Source organism: Macrobrachium nipponense, chromosome 32 (assembly GCF_015104395.2).
Source record: "Macrobrachium nipponense isolate FS-2020 chromosome 32, ASM1510439v2, whole genome shotgun sequence".
NCBI lineage: Eukaryota > Metazoa > Arthropoda > Malacostraca > Decapoda > Palaemonidae > Macrobrachium > Macrobrachium nipponense.
This window is the reverse complement of record NC_061094.1, coordinates 65,280,061-65,301,305: the sequence shown is the minus strand read 5'-3', so window position 1 is coordinate 65,301,305 and position 21,245 is coordinate 65,280,061. Positions and strand designations below refer to the sequence as shown.

Sequence of the window (21,245 nt, the reverse complement as noted above, 5' to 3'; positions counted from 1 at the left end):
CAAGCATAGCAAAATATGCATATTTAAAAAAATATTCAATATTCTAGTTTAAAAAAACTCGCATTCTCCACTTAATAATGCTGTATCAACACCTTACTGACAGATTATGGTAACCTTGAATATACACTGACCGGCAACAATTTACAATACAGAACAACCCACCAAGCGAAAAATACGGAAACGCTACGGTGCCGCCCTGCCACATTTCACTATGTCTATATTTCATGACATCAACTATATGACCAACTTGATTCAGCTCATGCACACTAATAAGTCATTTTTATCGAAAAACTCATACACTTGAAGAACAATGCTTTAAATAAAAGCAGTGTAGGTTTTTAATGAATAGTGGTAAATGCTTTAATTAAGATATTCCTGTTATAGAACAATAACAAATACCTCCGAAACTCTAATGTAGAGGAACAAATGTGATGGTTGGATTGGTAATAACTTATGCATTTCCTGTGATGCCGTCTTCACCATTATTATTATTATTATTATTATTATTATTATTATTATTATTATTATTATTATTATTATTATTGTTATTATTACTTATTATTATTATTATTATTATTATTATTATTATTATTATTATTATTATTATTATTATTATTATTATTATTATTATTATTATTATTATTAATGACGCTGCTGTTTTGTTCTATTTGATTTAAATATGAACGTAATTATTCTTTGATGATACTATCCTCTTTGATTTAATTCACATAGGTCATATTTTCTATTCTAAGATCAAATAAAGTCATTTCTAGAATCCAAAACATTTGTAACTGCTTGAACAACAAATATAACTCGTTTTTTAATATATAAAATGCTCTAAGCAAATGTGAAATATATTTCAGTAATAATTTATATGAAATTTGTAAAAAAAAAGAAAAGAAAAGAAATGGCAAATAAAGATGAAATAAATACCCCTGAATTTCATTATTTTTGAAATAAGAAGAATGAAGGAAAAGACGAGCAGATTCAGCAAATTAACAGTAGCATGAAATTTGAAAATAGAGTTTTATTCAGACCACAAATCCCATCAGCCTCCATTGAAATAACTAAATGTGTTAACTGTTTAAACCATTAAATTTAAAAGATCTTATTCTCTTTCAGCCTTGAAAAGCTAAATACCAAAGCTTCATAATTCAAATGATTGCAGTTGTCGTACTGATAAAAGACTCATTACAACCCAACAGGCATCTGGCAATTATTTTGCGATTGTATCACGATTTAATATTTATTATTAAATTGCTTCTGACACTGATAAAACGTAGCTTTACTATGAGTAATACATGACAAACACGAGTTCAAAAAGTTCCTTGGTAAAATGTATTTGACAAAAGTCTTTTCTGACTAAGAAAAAAAATAGGAAGAGAGAAAGTGAGAGTAAAGGGAAAATGATTTGCCATCATTGAAGGTCATGCTCGCGTTTGGTCCAGGAAAACTGCTGAATGAATTGATGACTTTGTATGAAAGGTTATTTAGAAAATGTCAGACCTCTGACATTTAAAATTCCGGCAAATAATGCCATTGTGAAATACCAGCCCCGCAAACATTTCTTTGAGGGAAATATATAGTGAAAAACATTAGGTGGAAAGGATAACGTACAGTTACATTAAAGTTGCTGTAGTTATAATAAATAATGTTGGCCTTGGTTACGTTACGGGGGAAATGTATTGAATGCATTTAAAAGAGGAATCTTTAGCTTTGGTTGAGGTCTCTCTCTCTCTCTCTCTCTCTCGACTCCTACTGCCAATGATTAAAGGTGATACACTGAAACCCAATATATCACAGGAAAGGCGATCAGTTGGGAGAGCCATAAACTAGTACTAGGACCTGTAGATGACATTTCTTAAATGGTGATAATTTTTATATCAGAATATTGTAACCTAAGCCAGGCTTTGGTTTAAGGGAGTCAAGAAATTACGTACTTCTTCCCAATCATTTTAAGTTTTGAAGAAGAAAATACCCGATAAATATATTAATATATTAAAGAATTATTATTTTTTAGGAACATTCTCAACCGTCGTATGGTTTAAACGAATCAAGAAATCATATACTTCATTTCAGTCTGTTTAAGATTTAACGTAGTAAATACTTCATAAGGTATCTCGATATATTGAAGAATTATCTTTATTTTAAGGAATGTTACCCTAAATGAAACTACACCTTTATTAGACGTCATTTAGAACGAACTTTCCCAGAAAACGCTTACTTTCTAATCAAAGAGATAAAATACCACATAAACTATCTCAATAAATTGAAGAATTATCCTTTATTATTTTTTAAAAAATTTTCTCCTTATAGGAAACTACACCTTTAATTCACGTCCTCATTTAGATAAAGACCTGGAAGGAGTTTTCCTGGAAAAGGCTTATTTTCCCTCACCTACAGACAAACACTTCCAGCCAAATGCACTCCTTAAGATACCTGTAAGTGGTGACTTTTAGCACTTCAGGAAGGTCTTGTAGACCGTGAGAATCCCTCATTCACTGTCTTGGTAAAGGACTTCGGGCGTAATGTCCGTTGTTTGCTTTTTTTTCATTTTGAAGTCATTATTTTTTTTCTTCTATATTGTAGGAGGTTCGTTCGCTCTTTCTCCCTAATTCTGTCCTGTGTGTCTTCTTTTTCACACACACTTTCACACACACACACACACACACACACACACACACACATATATATATATATATATATATATATATATATATATATATATATATATATATACATATATATGCATATTTACACACACACACACACACACACACACACACACACACACACTATATATATATATATATATATATATATATAATATATATTCATATATATATACATACACCAGTTCGTGTAAGTTAAAACCTTTACATAAGGACTGACAGAGAGAGAATAATGCTAGAACAGACTAGAAAAGTAAAGTCAGGTAAAATAAAGCAAATAAAAGTGTGTGGAAGGAAAATGGATCATGAATGAAAGTGGTACAAAGTGTTTGTAGTTGGAAGACTGCTAATTGGCGATTGTGAAGAGAAATGCAGAATGAAAACGATCAGAAATGTTTGTAAAATGAGGTTGAAAGTGCATATTAGGAAGAGAGAGGTTAATGAGGGTAAATGAAATTAGTAGCATAGAACACTATATATATATAATATATATATATATATATATATATATATATATATATATATATATATATATATATTATATATAATGTTTGTGTGTGTTTTGTGTTGGAGTGTGAAAGAATGTAAGCGACTGATGACTGTAGATTTAGTGGAGTAAATAAAACAGGCAACTTTAGGATGAGAGAATTATGGAACAACTGAAACAAGATCTGTAACATGAACATGTCAGAAAATTTTGAAGGAGAGCAAAATCGATCGTTGAGCAAACTCTCCTTTATGGAAGTGAAGTGAATGTTGATGCTTGATGTGAATTGGAGAAAAAGGGCTGGAAGCTAATGTGATTACTAGCCTGCGTGGTATATATTTGAGCAAGAAGGACTGAATATAAGAAATGCAGTAGCACCTTAAGGTCGTTCATATATAAGGCTATAGACTAAAAAAAGTTGTATAATCTGAAAACCCTGGAAGAGTTGAGGGAGTCCTAAAGGAGCTACCAACCCACCTATATAGTTTGGCAAGCACAGAAGGTTAGTGTAGGATAGACGTGAGTGGCACACTGTGCGTGTGTGTGTGTGTGTGTGTGTGTAGGGGTTAGCTGATGCTTAGCGAGTGGGTGTGACCGTGGGAGCTTTCTGCGAAGAATGGTTCATCGTTAATTCAATGGGTGATTGATGGACATGACAGATTGACTCTCTCTCTCTCTCTCTCTCTCTCTCTCTCTCTCTCTCTCTCTCGATACTATCCCCTTGGTTTCTAAAAGAACTTGCGACGATTTGATCGTAACAGTACTTTGTAAGTTAACAACCACTCACGAATGATTCTCTTGGAAGCTAATTCACGAAATGAGTAACTCAAGATCTATATATCATTCGTTGCTGCTAACAAATCTATAGATTTAAGACCCATTCGAAACCCATTTTCCGAAGCACACGGGAAGTCAATACTTCGCCCATGAAAACCAATATGATTTCCATAATGTGTAATCTAACTGGCTATTTCCATGTCCGCGACGCTCGTCTCAGTCATCTCTTTATCTCGGGAACTTCGGGTAATCTCAAGCCTTGTTCCGGACATCTAAAAAAACCTTCGACATTATCGAAGGAATGGCGCTGTTATGGAAAATTTCTGCCGATGTTTTCTCTCCGCGAGTCTGCAAACTCATTTCAAGTTTCTAGTCAGACTGATCTACTTCTGTCGCAGTTGATGGGGCTACTTCCATTCCAGCTCCTAATCCCTTTCTGTTTGTGTTATGTCGTAACTTTTCCTCTTTTTTTTTTTTTTTTTTTTTTTTTTTTTTTTTTTACTATTAACGGATGCCAAGGCTTGTCGCGTTGTCAAATTCATTTTTATATCGATGATACTACTTGGTCAGATGAATCTTGTGATACGTTATTGATAGAGATATGAATACTATTTCTGAAGAGGGTGGATGAAGCTTAGTTCATATCAAAGCTTTTAAATTTCCTTACGGTTTCACTGTTTTTTTTTATTTTTTATTTTTTTTAACGTTTAACGGGTACCAAGACTTGTCGCGTTGTCAAATTAATTTTTATATCGATGATACTACCTGGTCAGATGAATCTTGTGTTACGGTATTTATAGAGATATAAATAGTATTTCTGAAGAGGGTGGATGAAGCTTAGTTCATATCAAAGCTTCTAAATTTCCTTACGGTCTCACTTTTTTTTTTTCAATGTTTAACGGGTTCCAAGGCTTCTCGCGTTGCCAAATTCATTTTTATATCGATGATACTACTTGGTCAGATGAATCTTGTGTTACGGTATTGATAGAGATATGAATAATATTTCTGAAGAGGGTCCATGAAGCTTAGTTCATATCAAAGTTTCTAAATTTCCTTACGGTCTCACTGTCACATTCACCATCAGAAGATTAGAGAGATGCAAACAATAAATCTTGATTCTATGATTATGTTCTTAGAAATGAGGCGTCCAGCGCTAAAAACCACACTCACCACATTTTGAAAAATAGAGAAAAAAGGCCTTTAAATTTGTAAATTTAAAAAGGCCATAACTCTTTTATTTTTGAAGATATTTTCTTCAGGTTTTAATTTTTGGAATGTTTAGGACACCAAAAATATAATGTTATATATGAAAATCTTTTTTTTTAACTGTTACGTCTTAGAATGACAACACATTACGTATCTGATAAAAACAGTCTACTATGAGAGAGAGAGAGAGAGGAGAGAGAGAGAGAGAGAGAGAGAGAGAGAGAGAGAGAGAGAGAATACGTTTGGTGCAGAAAGCCAATATATCGGTAAGCAATTTTTAACAGGCGCGGGGAGGAAACATGTATTACAAAACGATCCGTAGTTCGTTTGATTCACTGCTAACAAGGTCATCTTCCATTTCAAGCGCGAATTTCCATCACATCAGGATTTTATTTTTCGCGCGGAAGATTAAAAATTCTAACTTTGGGAAAGGAGGTGGTGAATGTCAATTCCTAAGGGAAATAAAAGTTTTGTCGTCTAAAGAATAAACGATGTCCTGAGTTTATGGACAGTAATCGATTTATATCAGTTATCTGGGTTTATCACTGAACGCTGATGTAGTTCGTTCAAATTAAGAAACTGCAAAGATAATTTTACAATAATATCGTCCAATAATATAATATTTACTTTATTAAAGACTTATCTATCGCGTATTGGGGTTCTCTACTATTTTGTTATGAAATGAATACAGGGAATTATTAAGATGACGCAGAAATTCATCAAAATTACATGACTTTAAATTTATAAAAAAAAAATTCCGAAATAAGGTTTTCATAAAAAGCCAAAGGCACGAAATTTTTGGAGAGAAAAACAACGTTTCCTTCCAATTTTAGGTAAAAACAAAATTATTTTTTTTTTGTATTAGGTCAACATAAACCCAATATAGCAGCACACAGAGGACCATATTGTAATATCAGTCTACTGCCAAAGTCAACAGCTGCTGATTTACATTGATGGAACAAATCCAATCTGTGTCACAGCCCTCTTCATCCCTCCCCCCCCCATATCTCTCTCTCTCTCTCTCTCTCTCTCTCTCTCTCTCTCTCTCTCTCTCTCTCTCAGATACATGGGGTAACAGTGACGAGTTACAGATATTGTAAAATCGTTATGCATTATTGTAATTTATCTAAGTTTTAAAATTTGAAATAGGTAAGAGCAGAATTAATAAGACAAAATAGCACTGTCTTTAATAATAATAATAATAATAATAATAATAATAATAATAATAATAATAATAATAATAATAATAATAATCCGAACGAGAGAGAGAGAGAGAGAGAGAGAGAGAGAGAGAGAGAGAGAGAGAGAGAGAGATAATCCTAGCTTCTGCAAAATCTCGGTTCTCATCATTCGTCCAGACTCCTAGAGAGACAGATAAGTAAACAGAAGCAGCTATAGAGAGAGAGAGAGAGAGAGAGAGAGAGAGAGAGAGAGAGAGAGAGTGAGAGAGAGTGTGTATAAATGCTCATCTCGTTGCAACGTCATGGTGCCCATGATGCACCTACATCCTTAAAGGGGAGAGGAACTACGCAACTTGAGGAAGTAGATAAGCTGGGGAAGGGGAGAAGTCAAGTCGTGCCAATATTCGCACATTTCTTCGAATAGTTCTTCGTTTTCCTTTTTTGTTTATGAATTAGGGTAACTGGGACTCTTTACTTGCCCAGGCTCGAATGAGACAAGATTCGAATATTTCTCAGTTTTCCTTTTTTTTTTTTTTTTTTTTTTGTTTTTTTTTTTTTTTTTTAGGAACTAGGGTAACTGGGACTGTTTACTTGCCCAGGCTCGAATGAGACAAGATAGTGAATAAAAGGACGTAGGTTGGGGCTTAGCCACATTAGAAGACTTAAAGTTGCCTTCTGAAGGTAAGCTAGGTTAAGGTTAGGAGAGGCCGGAAACACAAAGGCAGGGAGAAAATTCCAAAGCTTGAAGTTTATTGTATGAAACAGTCACTGAATAGTACAATCTACAAGATGTCTGTTAATGTAATATCCACAAGGGAAAGAGGAAATAAGATGACTTGACGGGTGTTACGAGTGTTACTAAGCCACCCGAGAGCAGCAAGAACTCACCACTTATGAGCTCACTAGAAGGATGACTAAAATAATACCTGTAGAAAAGTGAGAGTGGGTACCTCGTGGCGGAGAGGAAAAGGTTCGAGAGATGAGGGGAAACTGTTCACACATTCATAAGTATTTTGTGAAAGGGAATAGAATAATGGAAGGAAAGAAAGGAATTGAAAATAATATAGAATGAAAACAGGAACAGGTTCATTAAACGAAAGGATAAAAAAGATCAATATAACAGACTGATTAGACAGTCTTGGAAAAGACAAGAGTGACCTTAACAAATCATCTTATTTAACATGAAACACAATACATAATTATATAGATAATTAAGATAAATACCCATAGAGCATGGCAGAAGAAAGGAACATGAGAAATAAGGAAACGAAAGAATTAGAGGAGATGATCTATTTTCAGAAAATAAAAACATGAATAATTAAGATAAATACCCGATAGAGCATGGCAGAAGAAAGGAACATGAGAAATAAGAAAACGAAAGAATACGAGGAGATGATCTATTTTCAGAAAATAAAAACATGAATAATTAAGATAAATACCCGATAGAGCATGGCAGAAGAAAGGATCGTGAGAAATGGAAAAACGAATGAATACGAGATGATCTACTTTCAGAAAATGAAAACTTCGGGGGGCATATTTTCATCCCCGAAAAACTTCAACCCGAGCGGAATCAAGTCGGCCAAAGACGTGACGGAAAGAGAAAATCCCAAAAGATAACATCGAAAGGAAAGAGGCGAGCACGAAAGTCAGAAAGAAGATAACCCAAAATAAAGAAATATAAGAAAAGAATCCCAAAAGATAACACCTAGAGGAAAAAAGCGAGCACGAAAGTCAGAAAGAGAAAAAAACAAAAACAAAAAACAAATAAAAGATAACATCGAAAGGAAATATGCGAGAACGCATGTTTGAAAAATGAGAGCCAAAAAGAAGAAAAGAAAAAATCTAAAAGATAACATCCAGAGGGAAGAGTCAAGAACGCAAGTCAGAAAGAGAAGGAAAATAAAAAAAGAGAAAATAAGGAAAAACATTTCTTCGTGGAGGGAAGGAGAGAGAAAGAGAAAGAGAGAGAGAGAAAGAAGAAAAAAAATTCACAACGCATTGTTTACCCTGATGGGAGCTCCCGCCAGAGAAAAGACAAACAAACAAAAAACGAAGGAAAAAGGATGGATTCTGCTTTGTTTGCGTTAGAAGTTGATCCCATCAGATATTGGTGTTGTTCGCTCCGTCTTTTCAACGCGGGACATCGACCGCGTAACGTAGGACAATTCATAGACTTTGGGACAATTCCTATGCGTAGGACTTCTCGCGAAGGAGAAGAGGCCGTAGAATAAAGCTACTACCTTTTTGAAAAGCCGTTCCTCAGAAGTACTTTTTTTTTTTTTTTAGAAACTGCGTAGTCAGGTCATGCTAGTTTTTTTTTTTTTTTTTATGTATTTGCTGCCAAACGTGTAGAGGTATTTTATACGTTTTTATATTTTACACATTTTTACGTATTTGTATTTTACACGGAAAGTGGCATTTTACATATTTCTATATTCTACACATATTTAACGTGTTTATACCTTACATTACAAGTGGCATTTTGCATGTTTCTATGTTTGGTAATGTTCACTTCATGATTTTAGCACCAAACTAACCAGAAAAAACTTTAATAAATGTATATCTATAAGTAAACCTGCATCACCACATAACTATTCTAATTTATACTTCAAAATCGAATTCAAACTCTCGGACTGTTAAGGTATTTGGGAAAATTTGCATACAACTCGGAAAGACTTCCGTAAAGAATATGTATCAAGCATTAATGTACGATGAGGCACGAAACTATTTACCGATAATTCTATTTCCAATATTAAATTGGATTATTCAAATTGCATATTTAAAACGTACAAAGGACAAATAAAGGAATGCCAAAACATATTGTCTATGTATTTGCATATATATATATAATATATATATATATATATATATATATATATATATATCTATACATATATATATGAGAGAGAGAGAGAGAGAGAGAGAGAGAGAGGAGAGAGGAGAGGAGAGAGAGAGAGAGAGAGAGCTTTCAGCAGGGTCAGGGGACATTTATAGATTCTATTTTCAGTCACTAATCCGTTGGCAAATACATATATTGCGGACCGTGTCTAAAATGCAAGAGGTTTTTATCTTTTGTTTTTACTTTGTATCGTTTAAATATTTCTAAACATATATTTGGTTCAAATTATTTATTTTTCATTTTACTTTGCATCGTTTCAATATTACTAAACATTTATTTTGTTCAAATTATTTATTACTTTTATTTATGGTGCGAAGGTCATATACAATTTATTTTAATTTTCATAGATTTTATGATTGGAAAAAAGGAGGTAATAATCGTATGGCATACACAGGAGTTATTGTATTATATATCTGATTTGATGCATATAATCTGAAGCATAAAATGTTTAGGTATTCTTAGAAATATTGAGACAATCAGAGTAGTCATTTACCCCTCACCTCCCAAAAGGTAGTGCATGTAACTTCTCTCTCTCTCTCTCTCTCTCTCTCACACACACACACAAACATGAATATATATATATATACACACACACATATATATATTATACAATATATATTATATATATATATATATATATATATATATATATATACATTTCAAATTGTAGCATATCACATGATCTCTTTCTTTAAACTTCCATCCTAACCACACTTCCATATCAAAGAAAACATCACAGCAAGAACACCTTTTTTTAAAAAAAAGCGAACCACATTCTATTATACTCACAATCCCGAGCAAGTCGACATTTCAGAGAGAGAGAGAGTGAGACAGACTTTCATTCCCCAAACCGTACAAATCTTTGAGCAAATATCCCGAGAGAGTTTGATCTTCCCTGCTTTATTTACAATGCCTTTATCAATTGTTCCCTCTTCTTTATGGACTCCCCCCGCCCACCCTTTACTCAGTTCTCTTTCATGGTATTTCGGGTCCCGCAGGAGTTCTGTGAAGGGCCTGTCTTCCTCCTCCTCCTCCCAGGGCCCTGGTTCTTTTATGGCATCTTCGAAGGACCCGGTAAATCTCAAGGCTGGCATCTGTAGCCAAACAATCGGTCTCCACGATGACACAGTTACGAAACGTAACTGTCTCATCGTGGAGGTTTCTGCTTCATCTGTCACCCATTGTCTCTCGGGGACCGAGAAGTAGATGATGGTGATTGTGTAAGGATTTGTCACGCCATCAGAATTCTCTTCCTTCAAGATGATCCGTTTCTCCCTTCTCTTTAACTTCTACGCCATTCTTCACTTCATTTTGCTACGTAGGTCTGACTACGCTAAGTTGCTTTCTGGTAATGAGCATCGGTTTCTCGTTTTCTGTTCGAGGCGTAATTATTATTGTTCATTACTCCTCGTGATGATTCTACTCCTTTCCTTTTAATGAGGAGGGCCCTCACTATTGGATGTCTTCTTTCTTTCCCTTCTTTTATCCTTTCTTTTATTCTTCAGGTTACTTCAGTTGCTCCTTAAGAATAATTTACTCCTTCTCTTGAATATAAAGATTCTCATTTACCAGATATATATTTCTTTTATTTGCTTTCCAGGTTGACTGAGTTTCATTCTAACTTCTTGCAGTCATTAATAAAACCCAGTTAGATAATTGACCTCGAATCTTCTCCATTTTTTCTAATTATATTTGAGATTTCATGTCTTACTTGTTATCAGTTATTTGTTCGACCGAGAATCATCATAATTTATTCGAAATCTATTCAAGATTTGACCTAACGAATATCTTATCCAGACTGACGTTGCTATTCATTGACTGAGAGGTTCGATGTTCTTCCACGGAAATTACAGGAAGAGAAGAAGCATAGGCGAGGAACTGCAGCAATTTGGAATTTACGTAGAAAGTAAAACGTAAAAAAAAAAGTGTGCAGGTAAAATGGAACATTTCAGAAATATAGATAGCAAATAAACAAGACCAAAGACACAAAAGCAAACTCATTTCACTTCCAACTACGAATAAAAAAAAATTGATTATAGAAGCCTTAACGACGGAGAGTTGTACCCAATTCTCTCACAGGGATCTCTCTCCGGAAATTCCCGAAAACAATAAATGACCAAATTCGATGCTTCCTGTTAAGGTCGAAGGTGAAGTATAGATGCTGATTAGTCAGGGCATCCGTTTCCATTGTCGTTGGGTCGAGTTTCGACAGATCTTTGGAATGGAAATCTTATTTTCCTCCGATGTCGATATTTTTTTTTTAGGTGGTCATCGATTATAACATTAAAACTTTTTTTTTTCCTCAGGTGGCCACATGTTTTATTACAATAACATTTCATGATGAACAACGCGTGGTCGAGGTGATGAATTGTGATTAGTGAATCTCGTTATCTATGCATCTGTGCAACAAAATCGTGCAAATGCACAAACTTAGCAGTCTATATATGTATACATTACATATATACACAGACACAAACATGTGTAGTTTGTCACTTATTTGGAGGACATAACACATACTACATACATACGTGTATATAATATATATGATATATATAATAATATATATAAATAATACAATCACACATATATATGTATATATACACCATACATACATACACACACATATATACATACATACATATATTTATATAATATTATATATATATATATATATATATATATCTATATATATATATGCACGAATGAATATAATAGCGATACAGGCATACATATATTTATACTAACACAAACAAACGCTTATCCAACAAACAGGCCCAGAGGATGACCTAGAATATTCGAACTCGGCCTTCAGCCCCCGCCCCCTCTCTCGACTCACTAGAAAACAGTCTAGGTTTTCGAAAACCTCGGGTTAAATTATAACCAAACGTGTTGAAGTGGGCCGTTCACGCCGATTCGCTGAATGGGTGGTTTTGGAGGACCCCTCCCGAAAAGGAATGAAGCATGCTTCCCATTTCCATTCATTCTCATTATATTATCTCTCTCTCTCTCTCTCTCTCTCTCTCTCTCTCTCTCTCTCTCTCTCTCATCGGTCTCTATTCAAGCACCCACGTCTCTCTCGTAGGAATGTTTACGTAAGACGCCGCGCATATTAGTATTTGTTTATATATATATATATATATATATATATATATACATACACACATATATACATATATATGTATGTATATGTATATGTCTATATATATATATATCTATATATATATATATATATATATAATATATGTATATATATATATATATATATATATATATATATATATATGTATTATATATCGTATATGTATATATATATATATATATATATAACGTATATATATATATTATTATATATATATATATATATATATATATATATATATATATATATATATATATATATAAATGTATATATATATACTGTGTGTGTGTATATTCATACATAAGCTAGTGAGCACGTATCTCTCTTCCTTAAGAGATTCGGTAGCTCTAGGGGAGCCCCAATGAAATATTTATCCCAGTGGGTAGTGTGAGATAAGAAGTATATATGAAATATAAAGACGGTCTAGATAGAGAGCAGGTTTCCTTTGGGGAATTTATGTCTTGTTGGCTTCTAGAAATTGAGAAATTTAAGCGTTATTGGAAGGAGAAGTGTGAATAATTTAGAGATGAGAGAGAGAAAGAGAGAGAGAAGAGAGAGAGAGAGAGAGATAGAGAGAGAGAGAGGAGAGACAGGAGGGAGAAGAGAGAGGAGAGGAGCTTTACCAACAGTTTGGTGGTTATACTTTCTTGACGATATTATTTTTATTATTATCATTATTATGAGAGAGAGAGAGAGAGAGAGAGAGAGAGAGAGAGAGAGAGAGAGAATTTTTTACCAAGTTGAAATTAATGACCGAGAGAGAGAGAGAGAGGGAGAGAAAATGGCTGATGCGTTTTCTATGTTAGTAGAAATTTATGAGAAACTCAAGTTATATGCATTGGATACCTTCCTTCGGGAGGGGGGGGGGGTGGGTGTGAGGTACCTGATACCTCCTACGTATTTAGGAAATAACAGAAGCTCTGAATTCATGGTAAAATACTTTATTTAGGGAAATCCTTTAGACGACAATAAAAAGTCCTAATCAGAGAATTAAATACACAAGAATGGGAATGGAAGAAAAATGGAATTGAATATCGTAGGTGACGATAGAAAACCTCACAGCTATTCCTTTCATTTCGTTAAAATCCTAAGAAGATTTAGTACCAGCCTACGAATGTAAAGAGAGAGAGAGAGAGAGAGAGAGAGAGAGAGAGAGAGAGAGAGAGAGAGAGTAAAAAAAAAAGGTGAAGCTTTTATCCAAATGAAAATAATTTTTCTCTCACGCCTGTTACTCCCCTCCTATCGCAGTCCTTTGTAACGGAAGAGGCGAAAAGTCCTGCTTCAATGGTTCTACGATCCTACTATGGGGACCGAATACTAAAACTGACACGTTCGGATCCGTGCACAACAAGGTCACTGGATGGTTCTTCCGTAACTCTATAGGTTCCACTGATACACTGAGTACTAGGTGGGGTTCTGTGTTGCTGTTGTGATTTGAGAATCTGTCTGTTATGATGGAGGTATAATGTCAGTTTTTACTGAAGATTTCTGTCCGTTTTTATTGAAGTTTCCTGTCAGTTTTTACCGGGGATTTCTGTCAGTTTTTATTAAGATTTTCTATCAGGTTTTACTGAGGAATTTTTTCAGTTTTTATTGAGATTTTCTGTCAGTTTTTATGGAGGTTTTCTGTCAGGTTTTACTGAGGATTTCTCTCTTTTTATTGAGGGTTTCTGTCCATCTTTATTGAAGATTTTTGTCGGATTTTATTGTGGTTTTATGCCTGTTGTGACAGAGGATTTCTGTATGTTTTGACTGAGGTTTTCTGTTTGGTGTGTTGGCGATTTTCTGTCTCTTTTGATAGATAAGTTTTCTGTCTGTTAGGATGGAGGTTTTCTGTCTGTTTTGATTGAGGTTTTTTGTATGTTTTGATTGAAGTTTTCTGTCTAATTTGATTGAGGTTTTGTGTCTTCTTTCGTTGAGGTGGTCTGTCTGTTTTGATTGAAGTTTTATGTCTGGTTTGCTTGAGGTGGCCTGTCCGTTTCGGATGCGGATTTTTTGTATGTTTTGGTTGAGTTTTTCTGTCTGTTTTGTGTCTGTTTTGGTTGAGATAGTCTGTCTGTTGTGATAGAGGCTTTCTGCCTGTTTTACTCGAGGCGTTATGTCAGTTTTGATTGAGGTTTTCAGTCTGTTATGATCCAGGTGTTCTGCCTGTTTCGACGGAGGTCTTCTCTCTGTTGTGATGGAGGTTATCGGTTTGTTTTCATGGAGATATTATGGTCTGTTGTGCTGATTATTATCATGTTACGATTCAAAATAAGCAAAACCAAATATTCACTCTGAAAGACCAAAGGGCATGAACTGGCAACGGAAGAATTCACAAAATAAAAACCAAATATGTGAAAAAGAAAATCAAAGCTGATGCAGAACGACTGAGTTTGATCCCTACATTCCCCTTTGCCAGTGAAGGCTTTGCATTAAGTACAGCTGTTTGAAATAGCGCATCAAATCAAGATCCTATCACTCACTTCCTAAAATGCACAAATGTATTTTGTATTGAAAATATAAAATGTGTTTTGTTAAACAAAGGAAAAAAATCCCAATAGACCTACAGAAGCAACTCTGAACTATAATGTGGTTGTTTGTGTATATGTTTTTGCGAGTGTATGTGAGTATGAAGGTGGATGTGTATGTGTGTGCCTGGGGAGAGAGAAAGAGAGAGAGGAGAGAGAGAGAGAGAGAGAGAGAGAGAGAGAGAGAGCAGCCTATCTCATCAGCGGGGAACTGCCCATAACAGCTAAGCTTAGTAATTGCCTATGTAAACAATTACCCCAGCGGTCAGCAATGAGAGCAATGTACTCATTTCCTTCGTGTTGTTGCTTAATTTTGTTGTTTCAGGGCATCCTCTTTTTGCCAACATTATTCCCTTTTATCGCATCCATTTTCCATTAGTAAATTAGCAGATCTTGCTACATGATGCCTTGTTTTATCTCACTGCAAATAATGTATTTTACCAGACAAGCAAATTGCACAAAGCTATAGTCAATGCTCACCCAGTTCTGTCGTTTCAACATTCTCTCTTTATCTAATATCAACCCCGATTATCATTCATACTTTCTTTATTAGAAAGTAGGTCGGTAAATATGTATAACTGCGAGATCTGTATTATCGGATTTCGTGGAGAAAATCTTCGTAGAAGAACGAATTCCCCTAATTCAAAGTCGTTTGTACGGGTATAATCATATCGTAATTCCGAGGATTCTCTCTCTCTCTCTCTTTCTCTCTCTCTCTCTCTCTCTCTCTCTCCCTCTTGGTATTCACGGAGCCTTTTGCAGAATGCTACGAATTGAAGTCTGTTCTCAAGTGGCCAATAATTTAAGCAATCTATTTTACGACCAAGAGACTGTTTCCTTTTTTGCCGTCTTATTTATCGTATCCAATAAGATTTCTCCGAATCTTTTCATTTTTCTTTCAGACTTATTTATGTATTGTGATAGTCTTTCTCAGGAGGTTTTATTGACTATATTTTCTTTGTGGTGTATTCTATAACATCCGTTCGAATATTTCTTTAGGTCATTTTTTTTATTCAGCAACTGGGAAATATTCGCCCCCAACCAGCTATATATTTATATATTTCCTTACAAATAAAAGAAAAACCTTGTCAATATTTACCCGAATTTCCGGTGAAATATCGAGAAGTCTGAGGCGTTATGAACGAATTTATCTGACTGTAAACCTTTGGAGTATTTTCCCCTCGCCTATCGCCTTTGAGAAAAGCAAAAAAAAAAAAAAAAAAAAAAAAAAAGCTAATACTGCTATCCTAGGTGCAAAGGCATATAAAATAACTCGGCTCGTCTTCATTTTCTTTGACACCCCCCACCCTTTTTTTTCTTACCTTTAGAATAGACGAAGGTGACATTTTTTTTTGTTCCAGATATTGCGAGTCCGATTTTTTCCCCTTAGTTTTTAGTGTGAGCTAGTGTTTTTTTTTTTTTTTTTTTTGGGGGGGGGGGGGCGGTGAGAGAGCGCCTGCATTGTGAGGGAGAAGCTTCAGTTATGGTTGACAAGGGGTTACTCAGTTAGGTCTCGTTTTAATTTCTCAGATGCCTTTTAAGCTTTAAAATTTGGTGTTGGAAGGGGATGATGGGGGTAGGAGAGGGAGGAGAAGGGGGGGGGGGAAGGGGGTCTATTAAAGACCCCCCTCTTTTGTTCCCTTGCATGTTGTGCACGACGGTGTCTTTTAATCCTTAATTACGTGGGTTCTCTCTCTCTCTCTCTCTCTCTCTCTCTCTCTCTCTCTCTCTCTCTCTCTCTCTCTCTCTCTCTCGTCCCTAAGTCCTACAAACGTATCCTTAGGCTTCATAAAATCAAATAAAGATTTAGGAATTTATTCGTCTTCTCACCTTTTCATATTCACTTCCGGAATGGGCACCTTAACTTCAACACCAAAAAACTCGTTTACGCTACGTGTTTTTCACTTGTTCTCTTTATTTTTTCTCTTGTTCTACATTCGAAAATAATATTTCCCCTCATCTTTCTGTCTCTCTTATCTGTCTTACTTTAACTTTTTGTTTTTTGTATTTTGGTCATTTACCGATCCTCTACTTGATTCGTTTGTTCAGCACCATAATAAAACTCGTTTACGCATCCTGTTTTTTCATTAATTTCTCATATGTCTTTTCCGTCTTTAAAGCGTGAATAATATTTCCCTCACCTTTCTGTCCCTCTTATCTGTCTAACTTCAGCTCTTTCTAGGTTGGTAACGCCCCCTGATCCTATACTTTACTTTATTCAACAACGTGTTATTCATTTCTCTCACAGATTTTTTTTTTCTGTCTGCTCGTTAATACGTGAAGAATATTTCCCTCACATTTCTGTCCCTCATATCTCCCTTATTTTAGCCTTGTCAGTGTTGCTAACTCCCAGATCTTTTACTTTTTTCTCATCTATTCTCTTATTTCTTCCCTGCTTTTCCATACGAAAATAATATATCCTTCATCTTTCTGTCCTTATTATCTCCCTTGCTATAGCTATTTCTATGTTGGTAACTTTCCCAGAGTCTTATACATTTTGTCTGTCATTCTACACCTATTTTGATTCCGGAGAAAAATGCATAAAATGAAAATCTCGCAGTCTTATGCCCAGTAGAGCATGGGATTGCATCTGACTCCCTTAAGTTGCATTGGTCGTGACTGGAATAAAGACGGCATTTCTTTTGCCGCTACGTTTGCTTCTTGGGGTTCGTTTAAACTAACCAGGACGGTGAATAGGGCGTCCAATAAAGTAAATAGTAGATAAGTTCTCTAATGCTACGAGGGACTCCTCCTACAGAACTAACAAAATCATCAGCTTAGGAAAAGGATATAAGTGGAAAAAAGAAAAAGAAATAATAATAATAATAATAATAATAATAATAATAATAATAATAATAATAATATAATAATAATAATAAAAATAATAATAATGATAATAATAAAAACTTTCAACGAATACAAGGTTTATTTAAAAAATATATAAAACAAATCACAAATCACACCGAATACATTATCACCCAAATTTGTACTTTCATAATAATAATAATAATAATAATAATAATAATAATAATAATAATAATAATAATAATAATAATAATAATAACAACAACATATATTATCTTTCGACGAATATAAGGTTTACTTAATAATAATAATACCAGGAACCTCATTCATACAGAAGGGATATCTCTATTATGGCTGCAAAAACAGTCTTCTCTCCTGGCGAAGACATGTAAAGAGTAATAAGACGAGAGAGAGAGAGAGAGAGAGGAGAGAGAGAGAGAGAGAGAGAGAGAGAGAATAATAACACTCATTATTCGTGGAATTCTTCACCTTGTCATTTCCTGCTGATATTGATGAGAGAGAGAGAGAGAGAGAGAGAGGAGGGGGAAAAATAATAATAACTCTCATTATTCGTGGAATTCTTTACCTTGTCATTTCCTTCTAATATTGATGAGAGAGAGAGAGAGAGAGAGAGAGAGAGAGAGAGAGATGAGTTGAGAGAGAGAGAGAGAGAGAGAGAGGTTTCAAGGTGAACAAGCGATGATTATCGTTTGGTTATAATTGATGCTAGGATTACACGACTTATGATAAACATATTGCAAAATATAGTAAATCATTATAGAAATAGCTATGGGAAAGGAGAGCAAGAATATTGCGTAGATTAAAGAGAATAATAAACTGATAAAATAGGACCAATTTTTGATGGACCAAATGGGGTCAGCAAGGCAGCCTCCAAAATCAACCTGAAAGATGAAGATGTAGCCTTGACTTTCCTTCTTTCAAACTAAGTAAATAAATAGATAAACAAGCAAGTAGATCAGTAAATTGATATATTTATAAATGATTAAATCAAAATTGATAGTAATATTAAAAAAAATTAAATGGCATGTCGTGTACAAGCATCTTGGCGAATTACCCACAGGGATACGACACTGAACGAGAAGCAGTTGGTCTGCAGTTAAAAACTTCACAAGCACCGACAAGGGAGACTTGGGGAGTCTAATAAGGCGCCCCCACCCCTCCCCCCAAAAAAGGGGGGGAGTCGGGTGGATAAGAGAGGATTTTGGGCACCTGGGAGATATGATTCGAGCCTTTGTGTGTCATAATGGGAGCTTAAGTACAGAACATAATCGCCAGTGTTTTAATTGGAGAAAATGGAAGAAATTTTATTTTTAAAAAATGGGGACTTAAAAAAAATAATAAATGAAAAGAGCGAAGATGAAAGAAATATTGAGAGAGAGAGAGAGAGAGAGAGAGAGAGAGAAGAGAGAGAGAAGAGAGAGAGAGTTTTTAAGCGGGAGTTTATTTGGAGAAATAATTGAAGGAATTTTTATTATTTTTAAATAGAACTGAAAAAAAAGAATTAAAAGCAGGTGATGGTAGAGAGAGAGCAGGAGACGAGAGAGAAAACGAGCAAGAGGAAGATGAGGACTGTGAGAGAATGCACCGAAAGTCAATAATTTTGTAATTAAAGGTTTATATGCTAATGAATGGAGAGAGAGAGAGAGAGAGAGAGAGAGAGAGAGAGAGAGAGAGAGAGAGAGAGATGAATTGAAAGCCATCAAATAAAAATGAAAACCAAACATTATAAAGATAATTCATTCCAAACAAAACGAAAAACAATCCGGACAATGAAAAAGTATATTGTTTCAAACTTACCAGACTTATAACAGACGAAAAAGTGGGCATAAAGGAGCCACTTATTAAAAAAAATTCTGGCGAAATTGTACACTGCAAAACTTGTATTTAGGCGATTTTTCTTGTCCAAAATGTCCAGGAAGCGACAAATGGAAGTTTTTAATCGGCCTCCATCCACGAGATGGATCAGGTTCAAAGTCTTTCCTTTTCCTCCTCCTCCTCCTTTTCTTTATTTTGTCCCTCTTCGAGTTTTTTTTTTTTTTTTTTGCATGCAGCTTTCGCGAGGATATGGCCCCCAGTTCTAATGACAGTATCAGGATTTTCTTTTGTCCCTCCTCTACTAATCTGCCTCCCAAGAGGAAGAAGAAGAAGAAGAATGAAGGAACGAAGGACTCCTCAGTGCGTTGTTTGAGTTGTAGGTCAAGCGAAAATAAAGGTCGTTTTGGCTATTTGGCCGATTCGCGAAAGTATTAAGGAAATGGCAATCTTGTCTCCCTAAAGTCCTCGTCTTCTTCCGGTCCCCCCCCCCCCCCCCCCGGCCCCCCCCCCCCCCCCCCCCCCCCCCGCCCCCAGGTGTATGGGGGTATGGGGGTATGGGGGTTTGGGGGCCAGTTTCCATCTGATTGCCATTACTGTATGCAACTAAAACTATTATCTAAATGTCATTTACATGTGATATTTGGTCACATTTGTGGAAAAAGTGAATAAAGAAATATTTGCACGTGCAAGAGGGTAAATAAAAGAAATGGACTCATGTGTAAGAGTAAATAAAGAATATATAGACGTTTAAGAGTAATTAAATTCTATATACATATGTAAGAATAAAGAAAAAAATGGATAAATGTACAAGAGGCAATAGGTAACTATATACATACGCAAGATATTAAATAAAAATTATGTTAACTGGTAATAGAGCAAATAAAAATACACATACACACACATATACACACATACACACACACACATACAACACACACACACACACACACACACCACACACACACATATATATATATATATATATATATATATATATATCTATATATATATATGAAAGTTATACTGTTCCATAGAGCAAATAAAATACCACCATACACACACTATACACCACATACACACCAGCACGACATACACACACACACACACACACACAACACACAACACACACATATATATATTATATATATAATATATATATATATATATATATATATGATATATACTGTTCCATATCACTGAAAGTTATCAGGATTCCGTTTATACATAATTATATAAGTGAAGCTTCTGATATTCTTGCTTTATTTTTTTTTAAGTTCGAAGCGTTAAAATCAATAAACAAATACATGCTTAATCAGATTTTTTGTTAATATTACAAGATTTTAGACGAGATGAGTATATTTCAATTTCCTATGTTAACACATAATGTGGAAATTACGGAATTTTTCTTGATGATTATAATGATTACTCACGCTGTAAAGTCTTTTATATCGCTTTTCCTTAAAAAAATTAAAGCAGTCTTTTATATCACTTTTTCTATAAAAAAGCGAAACCAAGCCCCACCCCCATGAAGAAAGGTCAAGCCATTTTTCCGTGTCTATTTTTACTTATCCCTAAGTCATGGAAGTCTCCATAATCATAAGTCATAATTTTAGGTAAACAATAGCCTTTCATATCACCTTTTCTAATAAAAAAGAAAGGTCGGAAAAAGGCCCTCCCTCCGAAAAAAAACAAAGGCCAAGCCATTTTTCCGTATTTAGTTTTACTCATCGCTA

General features: G+C 34.7%; 1 pseudogene; it reads left to right on the top strand.

Moving 5' to 3' along the window:
• Window positions 1-21,245, top strand: part of LOC135207174 (glycine receptor subunit alpha-4-like) — a 93,205-nt pseudogene that overhangs the window by 1,044 nt on the left and 70,916 nt on the right.